The sequence below is a fragment of the Panulirus ornatus genome, chromosome 17, assembly GCF_036320965.1.
Source record: "Panulirus ornatus isolate Po-2019 chromosome 17, ASM3632096v1, whole genome shotgun sequence".
In the NCBI taxonomy this organism is placed as follows: Eukaryota; Metazoa; Arthropoda; class Malacostraca; order Decapoda; family Palinuridae; genus Panulirus; species Panulirus ornatus.
In genome coordinates, this window is record NC_092240.1 from 50192393 (window position 1) to 50209994 (window position 17602).

Here is a 17602-nt window from a genome sequence, read left to right on the forward strand (position 1 = left end):
CATGGATAGTCCAGGGCTTCGATCATGGATAGTCCAGGGCTTCGATCACGGATAGTCCAGGGCTACGATCAAGGATAGTCCAGGGCTACGATCATGGATAGTCCAGGGCTACGATCAAGGATAGTCCAGGGCTTCGATCAAGGATAGTCCAGGGCTTCGATCATGGATAGTCCAGGGGTTCGATCATGGATAGTCCAGGGCTTCGATCATGGATAGTCCAGGGCTTCGATCATGGATAGTCCAGGGCTTCGATCATGGATAGTCCAGGGCTTCGATCATAGATAGTCCAGGGCTTCGATCAAGGATAGTCCAGGGCTTCGATCAAGGTTAGTCCAGGGCTTCGATCAAGGATAGTCCAGGTCTTCGATCATGGATAGTCCAGGGCTTCGATCATGGATAGTCCAGGGCTACGATCATGGATAGTCCAGGGCTTCGATCAAGGATAGTCCAGGGCTTCGATCAAGGATAGTCCAGGGCTTCGATCAAGGATAGTCCAGGGCTTCAATGGGAGACGCAGCTCCGAGGCTCCTGTGAGGGGGTGGCTTTCTCCCAAACACTTCTGGACTCCGATGGTCTTACCCATTGCACAGGCATTACGCCGTTCCTCAACTCCGTTTCCCAATCAGGTCGAACAAAACCGGGGGTCGCTCATGATCAATATAAGCTTCTGTAGTTTCGATGTCCTGTGTGCTGCTCCCATCCATCCCTCATTATACTAAACTTTAGTATCACCTTACGCGAATCTTGGGGAAAAATTCGACCCCCACACCCAAAATGGAAAATAAGTGTCATTCCTGATTTATCATCGTCCCTGATACTCAATGAGGTTTAAATAATCTCCTAATATCTATCCCCAAAATGGGATAGATAGACGCTCTCTCCCCCTCTAGCCATCAGCAGCCACATAGTTCCTGTCAGCCAATAGACCAACCAGCAGTTCTTGTGGATAAAGCAGATCATATCCCATCACCTCAAGCTCCCAAATACGCACACAATCTCTAAGAATCCAACCTCATAACTCACCTACCCCCCCTTTTTTCCAGACCATCCCGTCCGTCTAACTTCGAAGAAGTCGATGCTGTCAAGGCAGGCGCCCCTCAAAGACCCAAGCCAACTTAGAACTCGAGAGCAACCAGACGTGTCCCCCCCACTGTGGGCCTTCTCCATCGACGCTGAAACTAGACCTCTCATCTTCCTTCGGTGTGGAACGTCCAATTCCCTTTCTCTGTTCTTAACGAGAGAGAGAGAGAGAGAGAGAGAGAGAGAGAGAGAGAGAGAGAGAGAGAGAGAGAGAGAGAGAGAGACAGCTCAGCACCTGCCTCCCCTCCAATTTCAACACCCCAAGCACACGCAAAGAATTAGCTATACACACTGCAAATGCCGCGCCTCACCCCGAACGCAACGTCTCCCCATCTCCACAGACACAGACCAACCCACGCCGACCTCACTACACAATGTCCCTCACCCAGGAGACAGAGCTTGATTAATAAAAATTCAGACCGTAATCCAAGTAATTTCCTCCCATACCAGCTTAACCCTAATCTCAAGTCTTCCCTTGTGCCAGGAGCACGGGGCCCTCTCCCTCCGTCTCAAAGTCTACGTCCGGGAACCCATCCAGTCTTGGACGGTACGTTCCATCTGTGAAGTCTGGTACGGCACAACATCTCTACCCACAACGTAAACAAGTTCGGATAATCCTCTGGGCCACAGAGATGGGATCCGATCGCTTGGCAGCGTTCGAAAGAGGTACGAATCATCCGGGTTACTTCAAGGGCGTCTTTGTTGATTCTAATGTCAGGCATACACCGTACTATACCTTCAGATATAGTCATCTTCTCTTTACCTCCTCTACCTCCTCCTCCTCCTCCTCTTCCATGTCTTACTTTCATCTAAAGTTTCAAATTCTACCTTCATTCTCTTCAGTCCTTCAAGTTTTCAAACATTTCTAAATTTTCCCCAACTTCACTTTATTTTAACCACCTTTCATCCTAAAGTTTCAAGTTCTATCTTCATTCTCTTCAGTCCTTCAAGTTTTCAAACATTTCTAAATTTTCCCCAACTTCACTTTATTTTACCCACCTTTCATCCTAAAGTTTCAAGTTCTATCTTCATTCTCTTCAGTCCTTCAAGTTTTCAAATATTTCTAAATTTTCCCCAACTTCACTTCATTTTACCCACCTTTCATCCTAAAGTTTCAAGTTCTACCTTCACTCTCTTCAGTCCTTCAAGTTTTCAAATATTTCTAAATTTTCCCCAACTTCACTTCATTTTACTCACCTTTCATCCTAAAGTTTCAAGTTCTACCTTCACTCTCTTCAGTCCTTCGAGTCTTCAAGTATTTCTAAATTTTCCCCACCTTCACTTTACTTTACCCACTTTTCATCCTAAAGTTTCAAGTTCTATCTTCATTCTCTTCAGTACTTCGAGTCTTCAAGTATTTCTAAATTTTCCCCAACTTCACTTTATCTTCTTAAAAAGGAGTGGCGTACCAAAAGCGTTCCGCTGGTCCATCGTCTTTCCTCTACTGTATACTGTATACTTCAGGAAGCGTCCAGAATCAACGCAATCTTTTTATATTTATTTTTTTGGATCGTCACGGCCCAATGCTGTGTACTCCTCCAATCTCCCAGAGACCTGCAAGAGCCCACAGCAACAGCTCACTCCTACAAAAAGTGACATCTTATGATCATAATCATCATTTGGAAGTCAATTATCTCAGTAGCCTCCTCCAAAATTAATGAAGTGTTCGTCGAATTCTTCTGTCACCGAGGAAGGCATGAAGTGAATCGGCAGATGTTCCTAATGTCGAAACCTCCAGAAAAAAAGAAAAAAATAATTTTGTCACTAGGTTCTTCTTGTTTAACTTCCCTCGTGTGACCTTCCCTCTCATTATCATTATTCCCCAGTACGCTCATCGAACTAAAAAACCTTTCAAATGTTAGTTCCTCAAGGATCTGTGCTTGTCATCCATTCCCTGCCCCCCTCTCATCCACAGCAAATACCATCTTTCAGTAAACACGAGACCAATCAAAGTCATATCTTACACCTTGATCCGTTCACTTCTACCCTCACTGGTATAGGCTTACTTGAAGAATCTCCAATTGCTTGAATAAATGATCCAAAAACTCGAAAAATACATCATTATTTTCGAAGTAAGACCTATTACTACATCATCTCATCTTCAATATCCCTTCTCCATTGCATACATTCCCGTCTCGCCACCAACATGACCGGGTTCGACCCTTAGTCACTAGTTCGAAACAAAAGCATCATCGCTGGACCAGCTCGGATAACACCCGGCTCTCACTGCCACGTCCTCAAAATCACTTGACCCTTAAAAGTAAGGTGAGATATTCACATGAAATACTGTCCATACGTCTTAAAGAGGAGACACTGTAGAACACTAAGTCCTACAGTTGGATGAGGAGACACTGTAGAACACTAAGTCCTACAGTTAGAGGAGGAGACACTGTAGAACACTAAGTCCTACAGTTGGATGAGGAGACACTGTAGAACACTAAGTCCTACAGTTAGATGAGGAGACACTGTAGAACACTAAGTCCTACAGTTAGAGGAGGAGACACTGTAGAACACTAAGTCCTACAGTTGGATGAGGAGACACTGTAGAACACTAAGTCCTACAGTTGGATGAGGAGACACTGTAGAACACTAAGTCCTACAGTTAGATGAGGAGACACTGTAGAACACTAAGTCCTACAGTTAGATGAGGAGACACTGTAGAACACTAAGTCCTACAGTTAGAGGAGGAGACACTGTAGAACACTAAGTCCTACAGTTAGATGAGGAGACACTGTCGAACACTAAGTCCTACAGTTAGATGAGGAGACACTGTAGAACACTAAGTCCTACAGTTAGATGAGGAGACACTGTAGAACACTAAGTCCTACAGTTAGAGGAGGAGACACTGTAGAACACTAAGTCCTACAGTTAGAGGAGGAGACACTGTCGAACACTAAGTCCTACAGTTAGAGGAGGAGACACTGTAGAACACTAAGTCCTACAGTTAGAGGAGGAGACACTGTAGAACACTAAGTCCTACAGTTAGAGGAGGAGACACTGTAGAACACTAAGTCCTACAGTTAGAGGAGGAGACACTGTAGAACACTAAGTCCTACAGTTAGAGGAGGAGACACTGTAGAACAGTAAGTCCTACAGTTAGATGAGGAGACACTGTAGAACACTAAGTCCTACAGTTAGATGAGGAGACACTGTAGAACACTAAGTCCTACAGTTAGATGAGGAGACACTGTAGAACACTAAGTCCTACAGTTAGATGAGGAGACACTGTAGAACACTAAGTCCTACAGTTAGATGAGGAGACACTGTAGAACACTAAGTCCTACAGTTAGAGGAGGAGACACTGTAGAACACTAAGTCCTACAGTTAGATGAGGAGACACTGTAGAACACTAAGTCCTACAGTTAGATGAGGATACACTGTAGAACACTAAGTCCTACAGTTAGATGAGGAGACACTGTAGAACACTAAGTCATACAGTTAGAGGAGGAGACACTGTAGAACACTAAGTCCTACAGTTAGAGGAGGAGACACTGTAGAACACTAAGTCCTACAGTTAGAGGAGGAGACACTGTAGAACACTAAGTCCTACAGTTAGAGGAGGAGACACTGTAGAACACTAAGTTTTACAGTTAGATGAGGAGACACTGTAGAACACTAAGTCCTACCGTTAGAGGAGGAGACACTGTAGAACACTAAGTCCTACAGTTAGAGGAGGAGACACTGTAGAACACTAGGTTCTACAGTTAGAGGAGGAGACACTGTAGAACACTAAGTCCTACAGTTAGAGGAGGAGACACTGTAGAACATTACGTCCTACAGTTAGAGGAGGAGACACTGTAGAACACTAAGTCCTACAGCTAGAGGAGGAGACACTGTAGAACATTAAGTCCTACAGTTAGATGAGGAGACACTGTAGAACACTAAGTCCTACAGTTAGAGGAGGAGACACTGTAGAACACTAAGTCCTACAGTTAGAGGAGGAGACACTGTAGAACACTAAGTCCTACAGTTAGAGGAGGAGACACTGTAGAACACTAAGTCCTACAGTTAGAGGAGGAGACACTGTAGAACATTACGTCCTACAGTTAGAGGAGGAGACACTGTAGAACACTAAGTCCTACAGCTAGAGGAGGAGACACTGTAGAACATTAAGTCCTACAGTTAGATGAGGAGACACTGTAGAACACTAAGTCCTACAGTTAGATGAGGAGACACTGTAGAACACTAAGTCCTACAGTTAGAGGAGGAGACACTGTAGAACACTAAGTCCTACAGTTAGAGGAGGAGACACTGTAGAACACTAAGTCCTACAGTTAGAGGAGGAGACACTGTAGAACATTACGTCCTACAGTTAGAGGAGGAGACACTGTAGAACACTAAGTCCTACAGCTAGAGGAGGAGACACTGTAGAACACTAAGTCCTACAGTTAGAGGAGGAGACACTGTAGAACACTAAGTCCTACAGTTAGATGAGGAGACACTGTAGAACATTACGTCCCACAGTTAGAGGAGGAGACACTGTAGAACACTAAGTCCTACAGTTAGAGGAGGAGACACTGTAGAACATTACGTCCTACAGTTAGAGGAGGAGACACTGTAGAACATTACGTCCTACAGTTAGAGGAGGAGACACTGTAGAACACTAAGTCCTACAGTTAGAGGAGGAGACACTGTAGAACATTACGTCCTACAGTTAGAGGAGGAGACACTGTAGAACACTAAGTCCTACAGTTAGAGGAGGAGACACTGTAGAACATTACGTCCTACAGTTAGAGGAGGAGACACTGTCGAACACTAGGTTCTACAGTTAGAGGAGGAGACACTGTAGAACACTAAGTCCTACAGTTAGAGGAGGAGACACTGTAGAACATTACGTCCTACAGTTAGAGGAGGAGACACTGTCGAACACTAGGTTCTACAGTTAGAGGAGGAGACACTGTAGAACACTAAGTCCTACAGTTAGAGGAGGAGACACTGTAGAACACTAAGTCCTACAGTTAGAGGAGGAGACACTGTAGAACACTAGGTTCTACAGTCAAAAGGGGGGAGGGCGACTCTGGCTCCTGTACCCGGCAAAACCCAAGCTAAAGCTTCAAGCTTCCCTTTACGACTCAGTGTTGAACCTCCACGACAGCACGTACTCCTCCATTTATCCCCCCCTCCGCCATTTTCTGTCTCTCTCTCTCTCTCTCTCTCTCTCTCTCTCTCTCTCTCTCTCTCTCTCTCTCTCTCTCTCTCCTAGTATAACTTGTGCTTCCAAGCACACCGACCCCCCCCCCCTTCCTTCCTACCCCCCCTAACTCTCTCCTAGTGTATCTCGCTACCGAAGCTCCCACACCCACACACACACACACACACACACACACACACACACACACACACACACATACACACACACATCTCAGGTCTAACAGACAAATATATATATATACACACCAACAGGGTTCGAATCCCTCTGTGTGTGTGTGTGTGTGTGTGTGTGTGTGTGTGTGTGTGTGTGTGGTAGGTCGCTGCTGCTACGTCATTCTGGGGGGGGGTGTGAGAGGGATGGGGGGGCGTGATGGATTAGGGGGGGGGGGTTGCCACAGTACCCAGAGACCGACCGTAGCGCAGGTAATCAAGGGCGAGGGGAGTGGGGGGGAGGGGAAAGGGGGAGGGAAAGGGGAGTGGGGAGGGGAAATGAAAGGGGGGGGGTCGCTGTGTTTATAACCCATGGTTCTTTTGGTGAACATCTCCACTGTGGTGAAAGCTGTATACCCACACCTCCTGACTTACAGCCCGTTTTCTTTGTTAGGACAACACACACACACACACACCACACACACACACACACACACACACTCCTCCTCTCCTCTCCCCTCCTTCCCCACCCTCACCCCGCATCTCATAACCCCACCCATGTTACGTCATCCCAAGAGATGAATAGAGATTAGAGATGGATGAGAGGATAGAGAAGAGAGAGGAGAGAGATAGAGAGAGAGAGGAGAGAAGAGAGAGAGAGAGAGAGAGAGAAGAAAATAAGGAGAGAGGAGAGAGAGAGAGAGAAGAGAGAGAGAGAGGAGAGAAGACGAGAGAGAGGAGAGAAAAGAGAGAGAGAGAGAGAGAGAGAGAGAGAGAGAGAGAGAGAGAGAGAGAGAGAGAGAGAATTAGATCGAGAGAGATTCGAGAGAGAGAGAGAGAATGAGAGAGAGAAGAGAGAGAGAGAGAAGAGAGAGAGAGAGAGAGAGAGAGAGAGAGAGAGAGGAGAGAGAGAGAGAGAGAGAGAGATGAGCGAAATTACGAAACCACCCTCTTGCACGTCCTTACCCCCCCGCCTCTCTCTCCACACACCCCCCCACAAAGTCTACGACGATCCTCCAGGTGTGGTAGAGTCTATCCACCCATCCACACACCCCCACAACCCCCCACAACACCCCACACACCCCCACAACACCCCACAGCCTCCTTGTTATCAATCCCCAGCTAAATAGTCATCCATTTATTGCGCAACTTTGGTGAAAAGCGAAGAAGATCCCTCGCTTGGAAACACTTACATAGTTACGTAAACACAACAGACTACGAATCTCATTAAGGCTTCGTATATATATATATATATGTATATATATATATGTATATATTATATATATATATATATATATATATATATATATGTATATATATATATGTATATTTCATACTTTCTCGCTATCTCTCGCGTTAGCGAGGTAGCGCAACCAAACAGACGAAAGAATGGCCCAACCCACCCACATATACATGTATATACATACACGTCCACACACATAACATATACATACCTATACATCTCAACGTATACATATGTATATACACACACCCAGACATATACATATATATACACATGTACATAATTCATACTGTCTGCCCTCATTCATTCCCGTCGCCACCCCGCCACACATGAAATGACCCCCTCCCTCGGCCTGAGCCACGTAACCATTGTATCGACCAAACCCCTATGGGATGACGAACAGCTGGTGTTGACTGTGGACTCGAACCCACGCCCCTCGACCCTGGGCGACCGACCCGTGTATACACGTCGTAACCATTACGCTAACAACCTGTTGGTTGTATCACGCTAAGGGCCAGCCAAGGCTGAGTCAATTACGGCTGGTTAAATAAAGCGTTTATCATCGTTTATGTAATAAATGGACAGTTGGAGGTGGAGTGGAGGGAAGGGGAGAGAGACAGAGAGAGATGGGTCCGCGCTAATCCAGGGTAAGAACAAGCGAGTGTGGACTGAGGGGGATATGGCCAACACGATCAAGAAAACCTAAGAATGTCTACTCCTGCTCCTCCTCCCCCTCGCCCATTTTCTAATTGATTTAATCAAGAAATATATATATATATATATATATCTTTTCTTTCTTTCAAACTATACGCCATTTCCCGCGTCAGCAAGGTAGCGTTAAGAACAGAGGACTGGGCCTCTGAGGGAATATCCTCACCTGGCCCCCTTCTCTGTTCCTTTTTTTTGGAAAATTGAGAAAAAACCGAGAGGCGAGGATTTCCAGCCCCTCTCAGCTCCCTCCCCCTTTTAGTCGCCTTCTACGACACGCAGGGAATACGTGGCAAGTATTCTTTCTCCCCTATCCCCAGGGATATATATATATATATATATATATATATATATATATATATATATATATATATTATATATATATGAAAGAGCGTTTCTCTATGGCATGATACGACGTTAAAATACAACAAAAATATTATTAAAAAAACGCCCACCAACGACCCCTAATATATATCATTAATATGAGTCCAGGAAATAATGCTAGTGTGTGTGTGTGTGTGTGTGTGTGTGTGTGTGGTGTGTGTGTGTGTGTGTCAAAATGGACTCCCGTTATTCGCCACTAACCCAACAATGTGAACCATCGTTAAGTAAACAAAGACTTGTTCTTCACCCCCTCCTCTCTCTCTCTCTCTCTCTCTCTCTCTCTCTCTCTCTCTCTCTCTCTCTCTCTCTCTCTCTCTCTCTCACTCTTCCTCCTTCCCACACCCACACACACACACACACACACACACACACACACACACACACGTAAACAACCCAATTGTTGTAAGTTCGGAGCTAACGACCCTTCTCTCCAGCAATTCGTGCGATCTATATAATAGCTGTGGTCGTCTTTAAAACCACCCAACCCCCCCCCCACACACACACAGACACCCCCTTAACCCCTCACCCCCCCACTTTCCCCCTTCCTCAACAACCCCTTCCCCGAAGGCGGAAGAAGGGCGTAGGCCGGCATCCCCACCCACAACCACACAACAGGTGCGTATTTCCCACAACCTCCCACCTGAAGGTGTCTATACATAACTCCCTCCCTCCCTCCCTCACTCACAACCACGTCGTTAGCTCAACAACCCCCGAGAGGTTGTTAAGACTCAGGGAAACTAACGTGGTACCTTCTTATCTACAACACCTACCACCTGTTTGGGAGAAGGGGAGAGGCAAAACTCCCTTCCTCCCTCCGTCCCTCACAACCACGTCTTTACTTCAACAACCCCCGAGAGGTTGTTAAGGCCAAACTAAACCTTGTATCTTCTTATCTACAACATCTACAACCTGTTTGGAAGGTGTGGGCAAAGATAAAAGAGGAGAGAACAAGTGGAGGGGGTTAAAAATGATGTTAATAAACAAATGGTTAATGGCGTCTTACCTGAAGTTTGTGGATGATTGGTGTGTGTGTGTGGGAAAGCAGCTGTTGTCGAGCGATGGTTGACGTGTCTCCCTTCCTCCTCTGCTTCTTCTTCCTACTCCTCCTGCTGCTCCTGCTGGTGATCCTGCTGTAGTAGGAGCATCCTGTCTTCCACCAGGACGTACACAATCCCACCCCCCACAAGACACACGGGTCTTAACACGGTGGCGCCAAGTCGCTCATATTTTCTTTCTCTTTTTTTTTTTGGGCTCGTCTTCTTCCCCGTTTCCTCGCCTCCTTCACCCCTTTTTTTTCACCAAAACTCCTCGGGAGAAAGGACTTCTTCTTCCTCCTCTTCCTCCTCCTCCTCCTCTTTCTTTCCCCCCCTTTTCTCTTTCTTTCTCTCTCTCTCTGTGCTCGTCGCGCTGTCCACCAACTTATCTTGTATAGAACTAATGAATATTCCTTTTGGCCACACGTATGAGAGAGAGAGAGAGGCAGGGAGGGTGGGCTGGGCTGGGTGGGCGATGCTTTCGAAGGGTGGGTTGGGTTGGGTGGGGTGGGGCGATTGCTTCCCTTCGCTATAGACTCCAATCTCCTTCCTCGGGGAGTCTGTGGGTGGGTTGTGGGTGGGTTGGGCTTGGTGGGTGAGAAGAAGAGGAGAGGAGGTTGGGAGGTTTGGGCGGTGGGTGGAAAAAGGAGGGGGGTGGGTTGGGGAAGGAAAGGGGGGAGAGAGAGGAGGATCTGTGTGTGTGCGTGTGCGTGTGTGTGTGTGTGTGTTACGAGCCTGCCTGCCTTCCTTCTTGGTCAACGCAAGGGTGGATCTACGAAGCTTCCAGATCAAGACATTGCAGCAAAAAAAAAATTTATGGTGGGGTGGGAGAGAGAGAGAGAGAGAGAGAGGGAGGGAGGATGAGAGGTTGATGTGGTCGCGCCAGAAGCAGCAGCGACGCGCAGCAGCAGCACCACCCGACCTGGCACTACACTACACACTGACGGGTTGGCTGGTTGAGGGAGAGGAAGAGGAGAGGAGGAGAGGAGGAGGAGCGGCGTGAGTCTCCTCCCTCGCCAGCCAGCGCGCGCTCGTTGCCACACACCGCCATCGCTCACCAGGACCCAAAACAAAACAATATTTGTGCCAATATTTTTCTCTTTTATCTCGCGAAACCGATCTTATCCATCCCTCTCTCTACGAGTCGTCTGCGTGGTCTAATCACCTTGTTACGTGGGAGGTTCGAGATATATACAGGCCCCGGATAAACGCCATAGGAGACTTAAAAAACGAATTCGAAATTTGAAAATCCAGAGGGAGAGAAAAGTGGGAGGGAGAGAGAGGGAGGGGAAATACTTCGCTAAACTGCGTAGTAAAACGAATGGCGTCTTTTATTCGTTAATTCGCTGTAGCCCCACCGTCCACTGTGGTGTTCATACGTCAAACATCGTTCATGGGGAAGGACCAGCCAACGATCATTTTAGATATCGACCGAAGACAGAGGACACAGTACGTGTCATGTAATTTCAAAGCGAACCATCTACCTCAAACCCCTAGAAAAAAAAAACCCGGGTATGAGACGCTCTTGAATAAACAATATGAAATATAATTTACCGTTAATGACACACATATATATATATACACGTTCCCCGTACATAATTAACTAAACGGAGGAGGAGGAGAAGTGGTAGGGAGGGGAGATAATGAAGGACACACCCCCTCATCATTACCTCTGCCTCAATCTATGACATCGGGAGAGTACAGAAGGCCTGAGCCACTGCATTAGGACAGAGGAGCAATATCATCATCACCTCCAGACTCGCCTAAAGTGATGAAGTAAGGTTTACTTCAGTCTGCCGTCCAGAGGCTCGACTTCCTGGTTTTCTGTGGACGCCATCATTGATCTCGCCTCCTCCTTCCTCCTTCCTCCTTCCTCCTCCTTCCTCCTCCTGCTGGAGGGGGGTGGGGACATGGCGATGGGCCGGGTCTCTCTTGTGAGAAAACTTCTCCCTCATATAACAGGTGAAACTTCGACCCCTATGGCCATAATTAGACACTCAAAAAACTTTCGTGATATTAAGCAATGAAGTTATTTCTCTCTTTCTCTCTCTCTTTCTCTCTATATATATCAGGTACATCAACGTGGAGCATTGGTATATAAGGGGAATGTTTGCATGTCAGTCATGATCATCTATCTATCTATCTATCTATCTATCTTCTATCTATATTTCTCTCTTGTGTCTCCCCTGATGATATGATATTACACGAAAGTGCACTAGGGAACTTTTCGTGTTTCATTTTTCCCGTGGACTCATACGAATATATATATATATATATATATATATATAATATATATATATATATATATATATATATATAATATATTATACTTTGTCGCTGTCTCCCGCGTTAGCGAGGTAGCGCAAGGAAACATGAAAGAATGGCCAAACCCACCCACACACACACATGTATATATATACACGTCTACACACGTACATATACATACCTATATATTTCAACGTATACATACATAGACATATACATAAATACACATGTACATATCCATACTTGCTGCCTTCATCCATTTCCGTCGTCACCCCGCCACACATGAAATGGTAACCCCCGTCCCCCCACGTGCGCGCGAGGTAGCGCTAGGAAAAGACAACAAAGGCCACATTCGTTCACACTCAGTCTCTAACTGTCATGTGTAATGCACCGAAACCACAGCTCCCTTTCCACATCCAGGCCCTACAAAACCTTCCGTGGTTACTCTAGACGCTTCACATGCCCTGGTTCAATCCATTGACAGCACGTCGACCCCGGTATACCACATCGATCCATTTCACTCTATTCCTTACTCGCCTTTCACCCTCCTGCATGTTCAGGGCCCGATCGCCCAAAATCTTTTTCACTCCATCCTTCCACCTCCAATTTGGTTTCCCACTTCTCATCATTCCCTCCACCTCTGACACATATATCCTCTTTGTCAATCTTTCCTCACTCATTCTCTCCCATGTGACCAAACCATTTCAATACACCCTCTTCTGTTCTGTCAACCACACTCTTTTTTATTACCATACATCTCTCTTACCCTTTCATTACTTACTCGATCAAACTACCTCACATATTGTCCTCAAACATTTCATTTCCAACGCATCCACCCTCCTCCACACAACCCCATCTATGGCCCACGCCTCGCAACCATATAACATTGTTGGAACCACTATTCCTTCAAACATACCCATTTTTGCTCTTCGAGATAACGTTCTCGCCTTCCACACATTCTTAAACACTCCCAGAACCTTCTTTCCCTCCCCCACCCTGACTCACTTCCGCTTCCATGGTTCCATCCGCTGCCAGATCCACTCCCATATATCTAAAACACTTTACTTTCTCCAGTTTTTCTCCATTCAAATGTACCTCCCAACTGACTTGACCCTCAACCCTACTGTACCTAATAATCTTGCTCTTATTCACATTTACTCTCAACTTTCGTCTTTCACACACTTTACCAAACTCAGTCACCAGCTTCTGTAGTTTCTCACCCGAATCAGCCACCAGCGATGTATCATCAGCGAACAACAACTGACTCACTTCCTAAGCCCTCTTATCCACAACAGACTGCATACTTGCCCTTCTCTCCAAAACTATTGCATTCACCTCCCTAACAACCCCATCCATAAACAAATCAAACAGCCATGGAGACATCACACACCCCTGCCGCAAACCGACATTCACTGAGAACCAATCACTTTCCTCTCTTCCTACACGTACACATGCCTTACATCCTTGATAAAAACTTTTCACTGCTTCTAACAACTTGTCTCCCACACCATATATTCTTAATACCTTCCAAGGAGCATCTCTTTCAACTCTATCATATGCCTTCTCCAGATCCATAAATGCTACATACAAATCCATTTGCTTTTCTAAGTATTTCTCACATACATTCTTCAAAGCAAACACCTGATCCACACATCCTCTACCACTTCTGAAACCACACTGCTCTTCCCCAATCTGATGCTCTGTACATGCCTTCACCCCTCTCAATCAATACCCTCCCATATAATTTACCAGGAATACTCAACAAACTTATACCTCTGTAATTTGAACACTCACCTTTATCCCCTGTGCCTTTATACAATGGCACAATGCATGCATTCCGCCAATCCTCAGTCACTTCACTATGAACCACATACACACAGAATATCCTTACCAATCAGTCAACAACAAAGTCACCCCTTTTTTGAATAAATTCCACGGTAATTACCTTGCCGCCTTTCATTTTCCACAAAGCTTTCACTACCTCTTCTCTGTTTACCAAATCATTCTCCCTGACCCTCTTACTTCGCACACCACCTCAACCAAGACACCCTATATCTGCCACTCTATCATAAAACACATTCAACAAACCCTCAAAATACTCCATCTTCTTACTTCACCATTGCTTGTTATTAACTCACCATTAGCCCCCTTCACCGATGTTCCCATTTGTTCTCTTGTCTTACGCACTCTATTTACCTCCTTCTAAAACACCGTTTTATTCTCCCTAAAATTTAATGATACTCTCTCACCCCAACTCTCCTTTGCCCTCTTTTCCACCTCTTACACCTTTCTCTTGACCTCCTTCCTCTTTCTTTCATACATCTCCCACTCATTTGCACTACTTCCCAGCAAAAATCATTCAAGCGCTTCTCTCTTCTCCTTCACCAACAATCTTACTTCTTCATCCCACAACTCACTACCCTTTCAAATCTGCCCACCTCCCACCTTTCTCATGCCACAAGCATCTTTGGCGCAAGCCATCACTGCTTCGCTAAATACATCCCATTCCTCCCCCACTCCCTTTACGTCATTGTTCTCACCTTTTTTTCCATTCTGCACTCAATCTCTCTAGGTACTTCCTCACACAAGTCTCCTTTCCAAGCTCAATTACTCTCCCCGCTCTCTTCACCAAATTGGAGGGGAAAGATGGAGTGAAAAAGATTTTGAGCGATCGGGGCCTGAACATGCAGGAGGGTGAAAGGCGTGCAAGGAGTAGAGTGAATTGGAACGATGTGGTACACCGGGGTCGACGTGATATCAATGGATTGAACCAGGCATGTGAAGCGTTTGGGGTAAACCATGGAAAGTTGTGTGGGGCCTGGATGTGGAAAGGGAGCTGTGGTTTCGGTGCATTATACATGACAGCTAGAGACTGAGTGTGAACGAATGGGGCCTTTGTTGTCTTTTCCTAGCGGTACCTCGCGCGCATGAGGGGGAGGGGATTGTCATTTCATGTGTGGCGGGGTAGCGACGGGAATGAATAAAGGCAGCAAGTATGAATTATGTACATGGGGGGGCCGGGGGAAAGAGAATTAAATTTACAATTGTCAGCGAGTTATTGGAATCACACAGGCAACACCCCCTTACAAGGCAAGGGAGATGTCTATCACAGAGGCTATCTATCGCTCTATTTTCCCTATGGTTCCACTCGCTCATCTGGAAACGCGACAATGATATGATGGCCAAAGCGAAAGTGGAAATGGTTTGAAAACGTATGATTTACATATATCTTTTCCTCCGTGATTGCGTCAATATATTTTCTCGTTGAAACACTATACCACTGTCATATCTATCTATCTATCTATCTATCTATATATATATATATATATATATATTAATTATAATATATATATATATATATATATATATATATATATTGGTTTTTTTATAGCGAACGGGTATGTTATAGCGAAGGGGTAAGTTATAGCGAAGGGGCATGTTATAGTGAAGGGGTATGTTATAGCGAAGGGGTAAGTTATAGCGAAGGGGCATGTTATAGTGAAGGGGTATGTTATAGCGAAGGGGTAAGTTATAGCGAAGGGGCATATTATAGCGAAGGGGCATGTTATAGCGAAGGGGCATGTTATAGCGAAGGGGCATGTTATAGCGAAGGGGGCATGTTATAGCGAAGGGGCATGTTATAGCGAAGGGGCATATTATAGCGAAGGGGTAAGTTATAGCAAAGGGGGCATGTTATAGTGAAGGAGTATGTTATAGCGAAGGGGTAAGTTATAGCAAAGGGGTATGTTATAGTGAAGGGGAATATTATAGCGAAGGGGGCATGTTATAGCGAAGGGGCAGGTTATAGCGAAGGGGAATATTATAGCGAAGGTGACACACCATTCCACGTCCACATATATGTCAAGATGACAGTAACAGTTGCGTTCAGTGACGAATATTCGTGTGGATATCCACTATCCACTTCATAACTCGGCACTTCGAATATTCGTGTGGATACCCTCCATCCACTTCACAACTCGGCACTTCGAATATTCGTGTGGATATCCACTATCCACTTCACAACTCGGCACTTCGAATATTCGTGTGGATAGCCACTATCCACTTCACAACTCGGCACTTCGAATATTCGTGTGGATACTCACCATCCACTTCATAACTCGGCACTTCGAATATTCGTGTGGATAGCCACCATCCACTTCATAACTCGGCACTTCGAATATTCGTGTGGATACTCACCATCCACTTCACAACTCGGCACTTCGAATATTCGTGTGGATATCCACTATCCACTTCACAACTCGGCACTTCGAATATTCGTGTGGATACCCACCATCCACTTGATAACTCTGCACTTCGAATATTCGTGTGGATATCCACCATCCACTTCATAACTCGGCACTTCGAATATTCGTGTGGATACCCACCATCCACTTCATAACTCTGCACTTCGAATATTCGTGTGGATACCCACCATCCACTTCATAACTCGGCACTTCGAATATTCGTGTGGATACCCACCATCCACTTCATAACTCGGCACTTCGAATATTCGTGTGGATACCCACCATCCACTTCATAACTCGGCACTTCGAATATTCGTGTGGATACCCACCATCCACTTCATAACTCGGCACTTCGAATATTCGTGTGGATACTCACCATCCACTTCATAACTCGGCACTTCGAATATTCGTGTGGATACGCACCATCCACTTCATACCTCGGCACTTCGAATATTCGTGTGGATATCCACCATCCACTTCATAACTCGGCACTTCGAATATTCGTGTGGATACTCACCATCCACTTCATAACTCGGCACTTCGAATATTCGTGTGGATATCCACCATCCACTTCATACCTCGGCACTTCGAATATTCGTGTGGATACCCACCATCCACTTCATAGCTCGCCACTTCGAATATTCGTGTGGATATTCACCATCCACTTCTTAACTCGCTGCCGTGGGGGGGGGGGGGGGGGGAGGAGGGAGGAGTGATCGGATATTGCTACGTGGACGCAACGCCTCCGTGGCGAATATTCCCTACGTTTCGTAGCGCAATATTACCCATTCCTCTTTATATATGTTCCATTTCCATAGATATTCATCTTCACTTCACTAAATCATTTTCCTTTTATCATCGTCTTTATTTTTATATCATGGTATATCGTTAATATTCACGTCAATCACAATATTCTTCTCTTCCATCAGAATATCAGAAACCAACTAACTTATTTTCATATATAATATATATATATATATATATATATATTATATATATATATATATATATATACAGTTATATATATATATAAGTATATATATATATATATAATATATATATATATATATATATATATATATATATATATTATATATATATATATATATATATATTTTCATATATATATATATTTCCATATATATATATATAATATATATATATATATATATATATATATATATATATATATATATATATATATATATTATATATATAAACACAACATTTAGCACAACATAACAGCAATTATGATAAAAAATAAATAATAATAATGCAACAATTAGCCACGTAAACACCACCACAACTTTTAAATAACAACCACAAATTATATATCACAACAC

The 17602-nt window shown here is 44.8% G+C and overlaps 2 protein-coding genes across 3 annotated transcripts in view; both read right to left on the bottom strand.

Annotated features, from left to right (window-relative positions):
- LOC139754734 (uncharacterized) overlaps nucleotides 1-10727 on the bottom strand; it is a 79455-nt gene extending 68728 nt beyond the window's left edge. The window contains exon 1 of one of the 2 annotated variants that reach the window (XM_071672442.1): nucleotides 9720-10727. The gene's annotated coding sequence lies outside the window, so the exon portion shown is untranslated. The remainder of the gene's footprint in view (nucleotides 1-9719) is intronic. The other variant, XM_071672441.1, reaches the window with a different exon arrangement.
- Nucleotides 1-17602, bottom strand: part of LOC139754737 (uncharacterized) — a 379522-nt gene that overhangs the window by 209933 nt on the left and 151987 nt on the right. The gene's annotated exons all lie outside the window — the stretch shown is intronic.